Source organism: Panthera uncia, chromosome F1, assembly GCF_023721935.1.
Source record: "Panthera uncia isolate 11264 chromosome F1, Puncia_PCG_1.0, whole genome shotgun sequence".
Classification (NCBI taxonomy): Eukaryota; Metazoa; Chordata; class Mammalia; order Carnivora; family Felidae; genus Panthera; species Panthera uncia.
In genome coordinates this window covers 18,364,235-18,377,522 of record NC_064813.1, presented here as the reverse complement: position 1 = coordinate 18,377,522, position 13,288 = coordinate 18,364,235, and the positions used below count along the sequence as shown (strand labels likewise).

General features: G+C 42.3%; 1 long non-coding RNA gene across 1 annotated transcript; it reads right to left on the bottom strand.

The window, feature by feature from the left end:
- Positions 1 to 330: 330 nt before the first annotated feature.
- LOC125925969 (uncharacterized) lies at positions 331 to 11,005 on the bottom strand. Its single transcript, XR_007458959.1, has 2 exons — positions 10,796 to 11,005; positions 331 to 776 (listed from the first exon to the last, which is right to left on the bottom strand). It is a non-coding gene; the product is annotated as an uncharacterized LOC125925969 (long non-coding RNA).
- Between the last annotated feature and the right edge of the window lie 2,283 nt (positions 11,006 to 13,288).

Below are 13,288 nucleotides of genomic sequence, written 5' to 3'. Positions count from 1 at the left end.
TTGTGCCTGACTCGTCCATATTCCCCAGTTCAGATTCCTAAGAATCAGAATCTGATGAGTTCGTCTTGTGCTGATCTATGTCATGGGTCGCTGCCCGGTCTATAGACAGGCTGCCCTTGGTGACACGCCCCCCCCTCCCCCGCCCCGAGAGGGTTAGGTGGAAAGAAATGCCTACGGAAGGGGCCCTTCAGGCACTTGCCTGCTCTTCTCTTCATAAACCTGTCCCTCAACCTCAAGTAGTCTGCCAGCCTGTGAGGAATGATTTCTAGGAGCTAAAATATTTTCAAGGTCAGAAAAGGAGAAATCACTAAAGTGACCATAGCTACGAGACACTGTATTAAGAGCTTTACATTTATTACTTCATTTCCTGCTCACAACAACTTTATAAAGTAGATATAATCCTTTTTAGGCTTAAATAACCTGTTCAGGGCAAACCAGTATTAAGGAGGATGGTTCATATGCAAACGCAGTCTGTCAGACTCCGAAATTACGCTGGCAAATTCTACTCCCTCCATATCTAACTAGGTACCTTTAACTGGCATTTTCTTCGCCTGAGTCACATGAAGCGTCTATGAAATCATCTGATTGGAATTGGAGCCATGATGAGGAAGCATCCTAAGTCAGGGCTGGGATGGAGGGGAGCAGCATGGGCAGGTGACAAAGGTCCCTCCTCACCAAGCAAAACTCGCTGGTGTCGGGACTGTGGATACCGGTGCCTGGCGAGGTCATCTCATCCCCAGCAGACGCTGGGGATGCCACGTGGCAGCCTCCTGTGACTGGTATTAACACAGATCCATCATTAATATTACAAATGTGCGCACCTGCAGACTTAATTGCTTCAATTTTCTTGAGTCACTGATAGGTTTATGGCCCGCCTCAATTCCAGTAAAACTGAAGCAATCTAGATTGGATGAAAAAAGTGTCTTACTCCAATCAATCTCTTGAACAGACCCAGACTCCAGCCCTGATGACAGACTTTCTTTCTAGACAGGGTAATTAAAGAGGCAGAGCCAGCTACTTTTTAAAGTCCCTTCATCTTAGTTTTATCATCTATAATACAATCTTAGAAACTCTAGACGGGAAACGTCTTTCCTTCTCCCGTCCCTTCCCCAGATGACTGGCCCTCCCTCTTGGCAAAGGCTGTATGCCCTCTCCATCTGTCTTACTGCTGAGGCCACTCAGTGTAGGCTTTCTGGTTTGTTCCTGAGGGGATCGTGGATGTGCTGAGGGGTTTCTGTTGTAGTTGGGAGATCCATCACTTAAGATCGAAAGGTTTGCCCACAAAAAGAAAAGCCATCTTTATACCGGAAGTTTTTTTTCCCCACCAAATCCAGGTTCAGCTTTTCACGCAAAACCAAAGAAAACACAAAGGGGGATATTATGGATTCCTTACGTTATTGAGGAAACCTCTAGCAAAGAAAGCAAAGCTACCTAGTGTATATTTTGTCCCAAGGGACCATTATAAATATGGAAAATAGTAAAAAGAAAAACCCACAGGGATTTGGGAATCATTAATAGATTTTTAAGTGACCAAATGTGAAATAATGTGTGTTAAATAGAAATTAATTGACCAAAATGTTTATTTTTGGTTACCATCAGGGGTACAAGAGATCCCCACAAGGTGTAACAAAATGGTGCCGGTCAGAAAACCGTCAAATCCTTTCATGATTGTGGAAGGGGGGGGGACCGAGAAAAGTAACTGATGAAATGACTTTTCTCAGTTGTTATTGAAGAATTTGTGAAATCTCAACAGACATCTTACTTTCTGAAGATTTAAGTAGTAAACCAAGTAACAGTGAGTACTGGTGACCTAGAATAACATGGAGGTTGGGGCACTGATTCCCTGTACAGTCAAAAATCTGTGAATAACTTTTGACTCCCCAAAAAGTTCACTAATATCCTATTGTTGACTGGAAGCCATACCAATCACATAAACAGTTGGTTGACATGTATTCTGTTTGTTGTATGTATTAAGAGACTCTATTATAAAGTAAGCTAGAGGAAAGAAAATGGTATTAAGGAAATCATAAGGAAGAAAACATACATTTACAGTACTGCATTTACCGGAAAAAAATTCGCTTGTGAGTGGATCTGTGTAGTTCTAACCCATGTTGTTTGAGGGTCACCTGTACTAAGTATACCCCAAGCCAGGGAACCAGAAATAGGTAAGTTATGGATGTGGCAAAAGATATAGCCATGAATCCTGAAGAATTTCAGAGATGAAGTTGGGGAAAACGGTGTGAAAGTATCTGACTCAGCGTCATCTGACAGACCCTTCCTGTTTGTAGGAATTCAGCCCTTATTGGGGGCCAGTCACCAAAGTTGAAAATGATGGATGAGATCTCTAAATACTTCAGTGTGAATTGAACTTAGCGTGAGTGTAAGGGGTGGGTAGGCAGGAGTGTAAGGAGTGGGTGGGCAGAAGCAGTGGGGGACATGGCAACACTGGATGTCTATAAAGGGAATCAAGTCTTAGTGTCTCTGTCATAGGGGTGTACCATACATATGCATCAAGGGGATCTGCTTAGATTTGCAAAGAGCTTTACTAGGTTCTATCTTTAAATTTTATTTTTTAGGGGCACCTGGGTGGCTCTCAACTCGGTTGGGTGTCTGACTCTTGATTTCAGCTCAGGTCATGATCCCAGGGTCATGGGATCGAGCCCCATGTTGGGCTCCATGCTGAGTGTGGAGCCTGCTTAAGATTCTCTCTCTCTCTCTCTCTCTCTCTCTCTCTCCCTCCCTCCCTCCCTCCCTCCCCCCTCCCTCCCTCCACCGCTGGTGCTTTCTCTGAAATATCCATAAATACATAAATAATCTACTTATTTATTTTTTATTTTTTTATTAATTTTATTAATTTTTAAAATTTACATCCAAATTAGCATCTAGTGCAACAGTGATTTCAGGAGTAGATTCCTTAATGCCCCTTACCTATTTAGCCCATCCCCCCCTCCCACAACCCCTCCAGTAACTCTCTGTTTGTTCTCCATATTTAAGAGTCTCTTATGTTTTGTCCCCCTTCCTGTTTTTATATTATTTTTGTTTCCATTCCCTTATGATCATCTGTTTTGTCTCTTAAAGTCCTCATATGAGTGAAGTCATATGATATTTGTCTTTCTCTGACTAATTTCACTTAGCATACTACCCTCCAGTTCCATCCACGTAGTTGCAAATGGCAAGATTTCATTCTTTTCGATTGCCGGGTAATACTCCATTGTATATATATACCACATCTTCTTTATCCATTCATCTGTCAATGGACATTTGGGCTCTTTCCATACTTTGGCTATTGTTGATAGGGCTGCTACAAACATTGGGGTGCATGTGCCCCTTCAAAACAGCATACCTATATCCCTTGGATAAATACCTAGTAGTGCAATTGCTAAGTCGTAGGATAGTTCTATTTTTAATTTTTTGAGGAACCTCCATACTGTTTTCCAGAGTGGCTACACCAGTTTGCATTCCCACCAACAGTGCAAAAGAGAACCTCTTTCTCCGTATCCTCACCAACATCTATTGTTGCCTGAGTTGTTAGTGTTAGCCATCTGACAGATGTGAGGTGGTATCTCATTGTGGTTTTGGTTTGTATTTCCCAGATGATGAGTGATGTGGAGCATTTTTTCATGTGTCGGTTGGCCATCTGGATGTCTTCTTTGGAGAAGTATCTGTTCATGTCTTTGCCCATTTCTTCACTGGATTATTTGTTTTTTGGGTGTTGAGCTTGAGAAGTCCAAGATCTATAGATTTTGGATACTAACCCTTTATCTGATATGTCGTTTGCAAATATCTTCTCCCATTCTGTCAGTTGCCTTTTAGTTTTGCTGATTGTTTCCTTCACTGTGCAGAAGCTTTTTATTTTGATGAGGTCCCAGTAGTTCATTTTTGCTTTTGTTTCCCTTGCTTCCAGAGACATGTTGAGTAAGAAGTTGCTGCAGCCAAGATCAAAGAGGTTTTTGCCTGCTTTCTCCTCAGGGATTTTGATGGCTTCCTGTCTTACCTTTAGGTCTTTCATCCACTTTGAGTTTATTTTTGTGTGTGGTGTAAGAAAGTGGTCCAGGTTCATTCTTCTGCATGTTGCTGTTTTCCCAGCACCACTTTCTGAAGAGACTGTCTTTATTCCATTGGATATTCTTCCCTGCTTTGTTAGAGATTAGTTGGCCATATGTTTGTGGGTCCATTTCTGGGTTCTCTATTCTGTTCCATTGATCTGAGTGTCTGTTCTTGTGCCGGTACCATACTGTCTTGATGATTACAGCTTTGTAGTATAGCTTGAAGTCTGGGATTGTGATAACTCCTGCTTTGTTTTCTTTTTCAAGATTGCTTTGGCTATTTGGGGTCTTTTCTGGTTCCGTACAAATTTTAGGATTATTTGTTCTAGCTCTGTGAAGAATGATGGTGTTGTTTTGATAGGGATTGCATTGAATATGTAGATTGTTTTGGGTAGTATCGACATTTTAACTATATTTGTTCTTCTTATCCGGGAGCATGGGATATTTTTCCATTTTTTGTGTCTTCTTCAGTTTCTTTTATAAGATTTCTATAGTTTTCAGTGCATAGATTTTTCACCTCTTTGGTCAGATTTATTCCTAGGTATTTTATGGTTTTTGGTGCAATTGTAAATGAGACCGATAGCTTGATTTCTCTTTCTGTTGCTTCATTGTTGGTGTATGGGAATGCAACCGATTTCTGTGCATTGATTTTATATCCTGCTACTTTGCTGAATTCATGGATCAGTTCTAGCAGCTTTTGGTGGAATTTTTTGGGTTTTCCATATAGAGTATCATGTCATCTGCGAAGAGTGAAAGTTTGACCTCCTCCTGGCCGATTTCGATGCCTTTTATTTCTTTGTGTTGTCTGATTGCCGTGGCTAAGAATTCCAATACTATATTGAATAACAGTGGCAAGAGTGGACATCCTGGTCTTGTTCCTGACCTTAGGGGGAAGGTTCTTAGTTTTTCCCCATTGAGGATGATGTTAGCGTTGGGTCGTTCATATATGGCTTTTAAAATCTATTTTTAATGGTAAGTAACCACCATATTTGTTGGTGATAGAGCCTCAGTTGTGAAAGTGGTATAACTGACAGTCTTTACACATGATTTAGATGATACTAAACTTTATATACTAAAAAGTCAAGCTGATGGAGACAGACTGCAAGGAGATCATTAGAATCCATGTCAAAGGACGGAGCAGAGGGAGGTGATTTTCATGCCATCAACATCAAGGCAGTGCCCTCCCGCATACAGGGTCTGGTTACAGTTATAAAATAAAAGGCTGTCTGTCACATTATTAATGATTCAGAAAAATAGTCTAGAATTCATTAAAATCATTTGCTGAAAACACGGAGCCAGTATGCTATCCTGGCTAAAAAGGAGGAACGAAATGTCATCATGAAGTGCCTGGGAAGCCCAACAGTTCTCTACACTTATGTAGAACCAGTTGACTTTCTACCAGGCATAAAATAAGTTATTCTTGTCACTGATCTTTAAGGATCCTATTAAGATTAATAACTACAACTCCTATTTCTCATGCTTTGAACCACTTCCATTTGCATTTTCACTTTAATCACCCTGTAAGGTAGATGTTGGTATGATTTCCATTTTTTGAAAGGTAGAGAAGCTGAGGCATAAAGATTGCAGAGTTAATAGGTGCAGGAACCTTCTCTCAAACTTAGGGTTTTCTGATACTGGGATCCTTCTTGTCTCTGCTATGCTGTGTGCTCCACTCTGGGGAACACATTTATTGACTGCAGCAGAAGTATGAGAACGGCAGGTGCAGTTGTCAGGAGGAGGTGGGTACGGTTCTATGAAGGCAGAATAAAAAGCCTGGCCCATACTGGACACAACAGCCAAAAATGTACCAAAGAAATATGAATGAGTCTACTGATACAAAGGTGGACTCTTAGAGGAATTTTCGTCACTTAAAGTATGTGTGACCTTGTTCACCAAACACTCAACTGCTAGGATTCAAAGCTCTATTTGAAACCCAAGGAAGGTGAGCTTAGGGCAAATGAAAGGAAGTACTCCTTCACCCAGAAGGTATTATTCATACAGAACTTATTTCCCAGGTGTGGTACAACCAGAAAATATAAGTGTAGTAAACAAAGACACTGGAAATTTCATGAATGAAAAAGACATAGTTGCTAAGAAGCTGAGATTGACCTTAGCTTCTTTTTAAGATTTTATTTTAAAATAATCACTACGCCCAATATGGGGCTTGAATTTACAACCCCGAAATCAAGAATTATATGTTCTACTGGCTAAGCCAGCAAGGCACCCACCCCCAGGGTGATCCTAGCTTTAAGACCAATGTCCTAGAGGATATGAGCCTCCTGACACAGAATTGCCTTCCAGCTCTGTGCCTTTTTGGCCATAGAATCAGCCTCTAACTAATGGGTCAGTGCTACTAAGTAGGGAATGAAAATGTCAGGGCCACCTCCAGGTTAATTTCCTGATCTTTGGTACCGATATGGTGTGCCAGGATCAGCTAAGAAGGAAAACTAACCATGGGAGGTTATCTTGCAGTGGAAATATGTGTGGAACATTGCTGAAAATTAAAAATGAAATTCCAGAAGAAATGTAACTCCAGTTAAAATATAAGAATGGTAGCAAGGCTGTGGCAGAAAATCAGGAGAAAAGGGGCAAGGAATACATAGGGAGCAAATAGGTTAATTAGGAATTAGTCTTATAACAGGGGGTATATACTGGACCCCCCCCCACCCCGGGGAAGAGGCAGGGAAGTATAGTGGTTTAGAATCCAGACTCTGGATCTAGACATCCTGTTTGAATCCAGTCTCCTCTACTTGCTAAGCATATGATGCTAGGCAAACTGCTTAACCTTTCTGAACCTTCGCCCTCTAACCTGTAGTTGTTCACCTCATGCAGTGGCTGTGAAGGTGAGATGAATCAGTGTATTCAACAGCCCTTAGATAGTGCCTGTCATATTGCAAATGTGTCATAAGCGTTAGCCATCGTTCTGAATTAGGTTCAAAGACCATATGTGTTTGGGGGCTGATGTTTATACATGTACCCATACTTCCTATTCTTGACTTGATCAAGTCACAAAAGAGAATATATGGATAGATTTTCAGGTCCAGTTTGTGCCTCACCATTCCCCATTCTTATGGCCATGGCAGATGATACCAAGGATTCTGCCCGACTGATCTCACCACGGTGTGTCTGCAGCCTCTTCCTTGGTCACCGATGGAGTCAGTGTGCTGGCTTGGGTGCTAATGATCCCTCCCTAGATCTTTCACTTAGAATTGGTGAGTGGACCATGTAAGGCTTCAGGAAGAATGTGTTCCTTTTCTAGAGTCATGTTACCTAGTCTCTTTGTGCCTCACCTCCCTAATCCTGGGGTAATAATAGTACCTACCTTATAGGCTGTTCAGTAGCTTAAGGAGCATGTATGTGTTTAGCTCAATGTGATAGCTGTTGTGAAAAAGAATAATAATTCTCAATTGTCCTACTTCATTTCTGGCAGATTCAGCCTGGTCTTTACATCACCCAGCATTGTGTGGACACTAGGCACTTGTGGAGCATGAACATTACAAGTCTTGTAGATGGAGTCGAGAAAAAAGGGAAAAACCTCCTGGTGCCATAAAGTATATATGATAATATAAGCCCACAGATTCGGACATGCCCCACAGAGCAGTCATCCGCACAATAAAAGGGTAGAAGGCCAGAGCAGGTGTGAGGATTGGTGCCATTGATGAATGCAAAATGGCAGACAGACTTCACCTGTTTTCTGAAAATGAGTCCTTCATGAAGAATACCTTACTCATATTTCTCGCTGACAGCCTCTTAATGTGTGTTTTGTGTAGAGGGCCTGGAGAGGAGGGGAGGGCTTTAGAATTAAGAAAGAATATAGAGCGGGCTATAATGAAGAAAGAGAAGAAAAGCACAAAGATGTTAGCAACTGGTCTTGTCAGTGTCTGTCCTTCCTGTTTAAGCAGCAACATCTTATTGAAATCAAGGGACCTTGTATTCCTTTAACCCACTCTTGTTGGGACTAGATGGCCAGATCCACGATTCCCTGGGGAGGTCTGTCTGTCAGGTCATTTAGAGGTCATCTTGACCCCTATTATAATGAGCATTTACCCAAATAAGCCTGCAGAAATGAGCCCAAGGCAGTGTCGAGAGAGTCTTCAGACCCATAACTGGAAGAGAGGAAGAAGCAGATCTGATCTTCCAAGGGAGTCTGTCATGGGGAAATCACATCAGATTGCCATGTGATTTGTAGACTAGTGCGAATTGGTTAATAACTCAGTTTCATTCCTGGGCCTGTGAGTCCAAACTCTTCAAACTCCTGACAGTGTTTACTCCTGATGTATATCTTCTGTATATCTAATTCATTAAGCTCAAATACAAGCACAGTGGTTCATGATTTCTCAGTATAAATAAACATCGCTCTGGTAGACAGCACAGTTTGGTAGAAAGAGCATTGAGCTCGGAGTCAGAAGACTGGAGTTGAGCCCTGTTATCTCCATCTCATTAGCACTAACCCTTGTGATCATCACTGTTTGGCCTTCTGACTCTACCTTTGTAGAGCCTACTGCATAGGATTGATGAACGAAAAGGGAGGGGGCCTTATAAGGGTGGGCTTTGCAAGTTGTAACGCAGTGATGATAATAAGGAATTTTTCCTGTGCTTGAGTCTTTGTAGAATTCCCTCCCACTCTCCTTTCTTAGGCTGGACAACACAGCAGAGATACCAAAGATTCGTAGCATTTTTCATCTTCAGTCTGGAGGAACCTAAGGTTTAGTTTCCAGTATGGCAAGTGCAGATCGTAGGAAGATGCCAACTAAAATCAGAGAATTTTAGAGGGAGAAGAGGCTTTAGAGGTCACTTGACACCCCCTCCCCCTTTTCTGTAAGAGGAAATGGTTCAGAGAGAAGAGCCTAGAGAAATGCTTGTCTTGCCCACCTTTGTATGTGCAAGAAGGCAGTGCTCATGGTCAGCAAGGTGGGCTCACAGGTCTGTAGGAATGGGCCAGAAAGCTTTGCTCCCCAGGATTGAGATGAGAAAGACAAGTTCTGCTTAAGTTGCAATACCTCTTAAAAAAAAAATTAAGTTGCAATACCTCTGGCATTTATGATAACAAGCACTTAAACAGATTTCGTCTGCAGAAGAGGACTCAGTTTGCTCACAACCTCCATTTGGTCCTTGCTTCTTCCTTGACCGCAGTCACCACACCCTCGGCCCTCCAGGGGGACCTGCCTGTGTGAATTCACGAGTCTCTTGGTAAGTGCCCGACAGCAAACTCATTTGCGCGCCGGCCTTGAATGGGCATGGATGGCGTAGCCTCCCTCGGTGAGAATCTCTGTGGCTGGGTCTTAAAGCAGAGGTATGTATATAAAGGGGGGTTTTATGAGAGAGATCTAAAGAGTGTTCAGTGTGCTAACAAGCATTAGAGAAATATACACAAGTGACTTGGCCCCATTCCTCACTGGACCTGAGCTCATTCCTGGACTTAGGGTTCCCAGGCTTCTGAAGATTCTTAAGCAGCTGGAGTCATCTATTTTTTAAAATTAATTAATTTATTTTGAGAGAGAGGTTGAGAGAGAGAGAGCTCAAGGGAGGGGCAAGGAGAGAGGGAGAGGGAGAATCCCAATAGGCTCTATCCCACGACCCTGGGATCATGACCTGAGCCGAAATCAAGAGGCGGATGCTCAACTGACTGAGCCACCCAGGTGCCTCCCAGTTGGGGTCATTTAAAGGGACCATTTGCTTAACTCTGTCAAGGATTATTAGTCACTTTTAGAATTTATGTGAGTGGCTCTAATAATGACAATAACAAACCATATTAACAATGACAGTGAAGGCACTGATGTTGATCGGTGCTCATCATATGTCAGATACTGCTGAGCACTTATATTATCCTGGGGTTGAGATTTACAAAGTGAGAGAATGGGAATTGAAATAGTGGAGAAGAACAGTAGCCTTGCAGTCAGGGGGCCTGGGCATCTTTCCCCCTAATTAGTATTTACTAACTGGGTGACCTTGGTCAAGTAGATTGACTTTTCTGGAACCCCTCATCTGTAAAATGGGAATATAAATACCCACACTAAAGCGTCATTGAGGCTTAAGTTAACCCGTGAATGTTGAAAGGGCTTCTTAGCAGAGCCAACACGTAATAGACATATTACTTGTTGAGTTGAAACACAGATGATAAGAACAGAAATACAAATGGATGAGAACTAATAAGAAATGGAGCTCAATCAAGACAGTTTAGGACAAGCAGTGGGTTTTTCTCCTTTTTATGTCATTACGGGTGATCTTTTGTCATTAACGTTTTCTCTACCCATCCCTTTTATAAGGTGAGAACCATACAGGGGACCTCATTGAAATAATTCAGGGTGAGAACTATCGCAAATGCTAAACTCTTTGTTAATAATGAAGGACTTAAAGGATGCGAGACAGGATTCCGAAGGAGCAGAGCTCTCACTTGTCTGAGAAGAACTCTCCTTGCAATCACCCTGTATCCATCTAGTGCCCTGGCTTTCTAAAACACAGGCCGCCATATTGCTTCCAATGCCACACTGCAGGGAAGTGGCCCCCAAGGACTTACAAAGCTCAAATCAGAATTCCAGTCATGAACCTGCAGGCTTCAAAATGACTTATTCTCATTACAATGTATGAAATGATCCGTAAATACATATTTTAACATTACAGAGTTTAAATATTATTACACATCTTACTTGATGTCAGATTTTGTTAAATGCGTGTCGTTATCTCAATTTACAAAGGTCAGTCGGGTGGCAGTGGAGAATAGAGCTGGATATATTTAAAAATTTTCTTACCAGTACATCTGCAGCTCAGATAACCCTGGCTTTTTCAAAGAGCTTTGGGCTTTTTTCCCCCCTTTCAAATGAGACTTTAATGAGTATCATGTGGATAAACTCTTTGCGGAGGTTTGAAAAGATCCAGAGAAACACTGTAGTAGGAACAAGCAAACCATTTTGGATGAAATCATAAGCCATTTGAATGCCTCCTCATCTCTCTGGTTGTGTCAGAACCTTTTGGCTGCGTTTTTCTGCCACAGGAATGTTTTCATCTCCATGGCTAGGTAAATAGAATGTTCGTGTAGTTGCTCGATTGCTATTCATGCCGGCACAGAGTAGCAGAGAGTGACCTACTTCCAGCAGCATCCATAGAAAGCTTTGCTGCTTTCCGTCACGTCTGATTTTAAAATCTACCTTCTGTTTTTTTGTTTTTGTTTTTGTTTTTTGTTTTTTTGTGTGTGTGTTTTTGTTTTTTTGCATCTTCTGCCCCGACTCGGCCCCAGAGACACCATACCATGGACTGTCAAGTCTTTATTTCTTTCTCTAATCACTCTTGCTTTCTGTGTTGGTTCATTTTAGTCTATCATAAACCTCTGTTGGAAAAGGAGATGCGGGTGGGTGGCTAGCCTTAAAGGCAGTGAGCTTTTCTGACCTATTCAGAATATAGTTCTGTAAGGTAGGACTGCCGAGAGAGATCAGGTGAGGTTTTCTTACTGAGACTACCCTTCTCCACATCAGCCTTTTGGAAGCATCTATATGTGGATGCTTTCTTATTGGGGACCACCGACTGGAGTTTCCAGAGGTCACTCTCATGAGTTTCTGTACAGCCAGTCCTTACTCTAGAAGTTGACAGGCTGGAGTGAGCTAGAAGCATTCCATACTCTCAAGAGGAAAGGCTGATTTGAAAAACTCCCACAGAGACTTATCCAGTTGGTGTGCAGAAATATACTTAGCTTTCACCTGATTTGGGGTATGACTAGAACCAAGTGTCACGTGTGGCTTTGTGTCATGGAATACCATGGTCACAGCTTGGGAGTCCTTAGAGACCTCCTGGTCCCATGATTTGAAGATGATAAAAAGGAGCTCCAGAGAGATTACTACAGCTTTATTCTTCCAGTTCCCCATCCAGTGCTCCGTTCAACCCGCCATTCCGTTTCTCATCACTGGATCATTAATGCTTTGAGGCACTCTTGTTTTTTGAGAGCACGTGTCACCAAGGAAAGGAAATAGAAATTCAGTTATCCTTCTCCTTGTCACAAGTGGAAATTTCTATCCCAGATCTGCAAGTCAAGAAGGTTCTAGTTACTTGAAAAAGAGATTCTTGAAATTTTAATCCATTTTGCTGTGGAAGGTTTGCTTGTGTGATTCTGTGTCCATGGCTCAAGCCATGAGATGATAAGAAACAGCCCCATGGCAGATAGTGAATTGAATAGAGGAAGCACACTGAGAGTTCCATTCGCAGTAGGACTTTGAACATCTTTACAAAAGAATTTCCTGGCTATGCTGTCTCCCATTTTGTTGTTCACTGAGCCAGGCCTCCATAGGTGCAGACTTCAGGCAAACCATCGGTGTTTCTGGCATCTGTGCTGGTTGAATTCAGGCCCAGCAGGGCACCTTATCTTATGTGTTTCTTACTCTGGGCTGTGGGATTGTATCACTTCAGAACTCCCTACCAGATGGTCCCTGTAGCGAGAGGTGTAGAGGCCCAGCCAACTCAGCCCGAGGGACATCGTTTCTCTGGCTAGCCTCCTTTTCTTACTTCTCTTGACTTTGTCCTTTCTCTCTGCATCCTTCTCCTTTGTCTGCTCTTCATCTGTCCCTTATCTTTCTTCACAGATGGCCAGGACACTAATGTGCTGCTGTCATTATGTTATGGAACAAGTTGGGGTCTTCAGAGGCTGCCGTTCCAGAGACATTAAAGACTTGGGTCACGTTTGATACCAGGGTAAAGATTTGCAGGATAATTAGCGATCCTCTGCTGTTATTAACCCCTGACTCAAGCAGGTTATTTTCTTACAAAGGTGTTGAAAGTTAATGCCACTGTTATAGTTTCAGTTGGAAGACCATAATGAAACCATGTGGGAACTGGCACCTACCATCAATAATCTTTCAAACTCTGAAATCAGGCAGGTGGGGGTGGGGTGGGAAGAAACATCAAAAAAGAGTGGAAGAAAGGGGGGTAATTATATCACAGGCTTACCTTTGGTTACCTTAGTGATAGTCACTGATGGACAAAACCCATTTGTTATCATTCGTTTTGAATAGTTGGCTTATCCCTGCTGAAGTCCTGAGCTCAGTCTCCATCACATAGGGAAACTCAAAATGGCCACTGTGGTAGCACAGGGTGGAGAGAAGGCTAGATTCCACTTTTAGAGATGACCCTTTCCCCTGCAATTTTTTCATCAAGAACATGAGGCTATTCACAATATCATAGTTAACAGAATTGAAAAACAGCCAGGCAAAACTGATAATGCATAGATTACCCCCTCCAGTCTCCTCTAACAGCAGGGA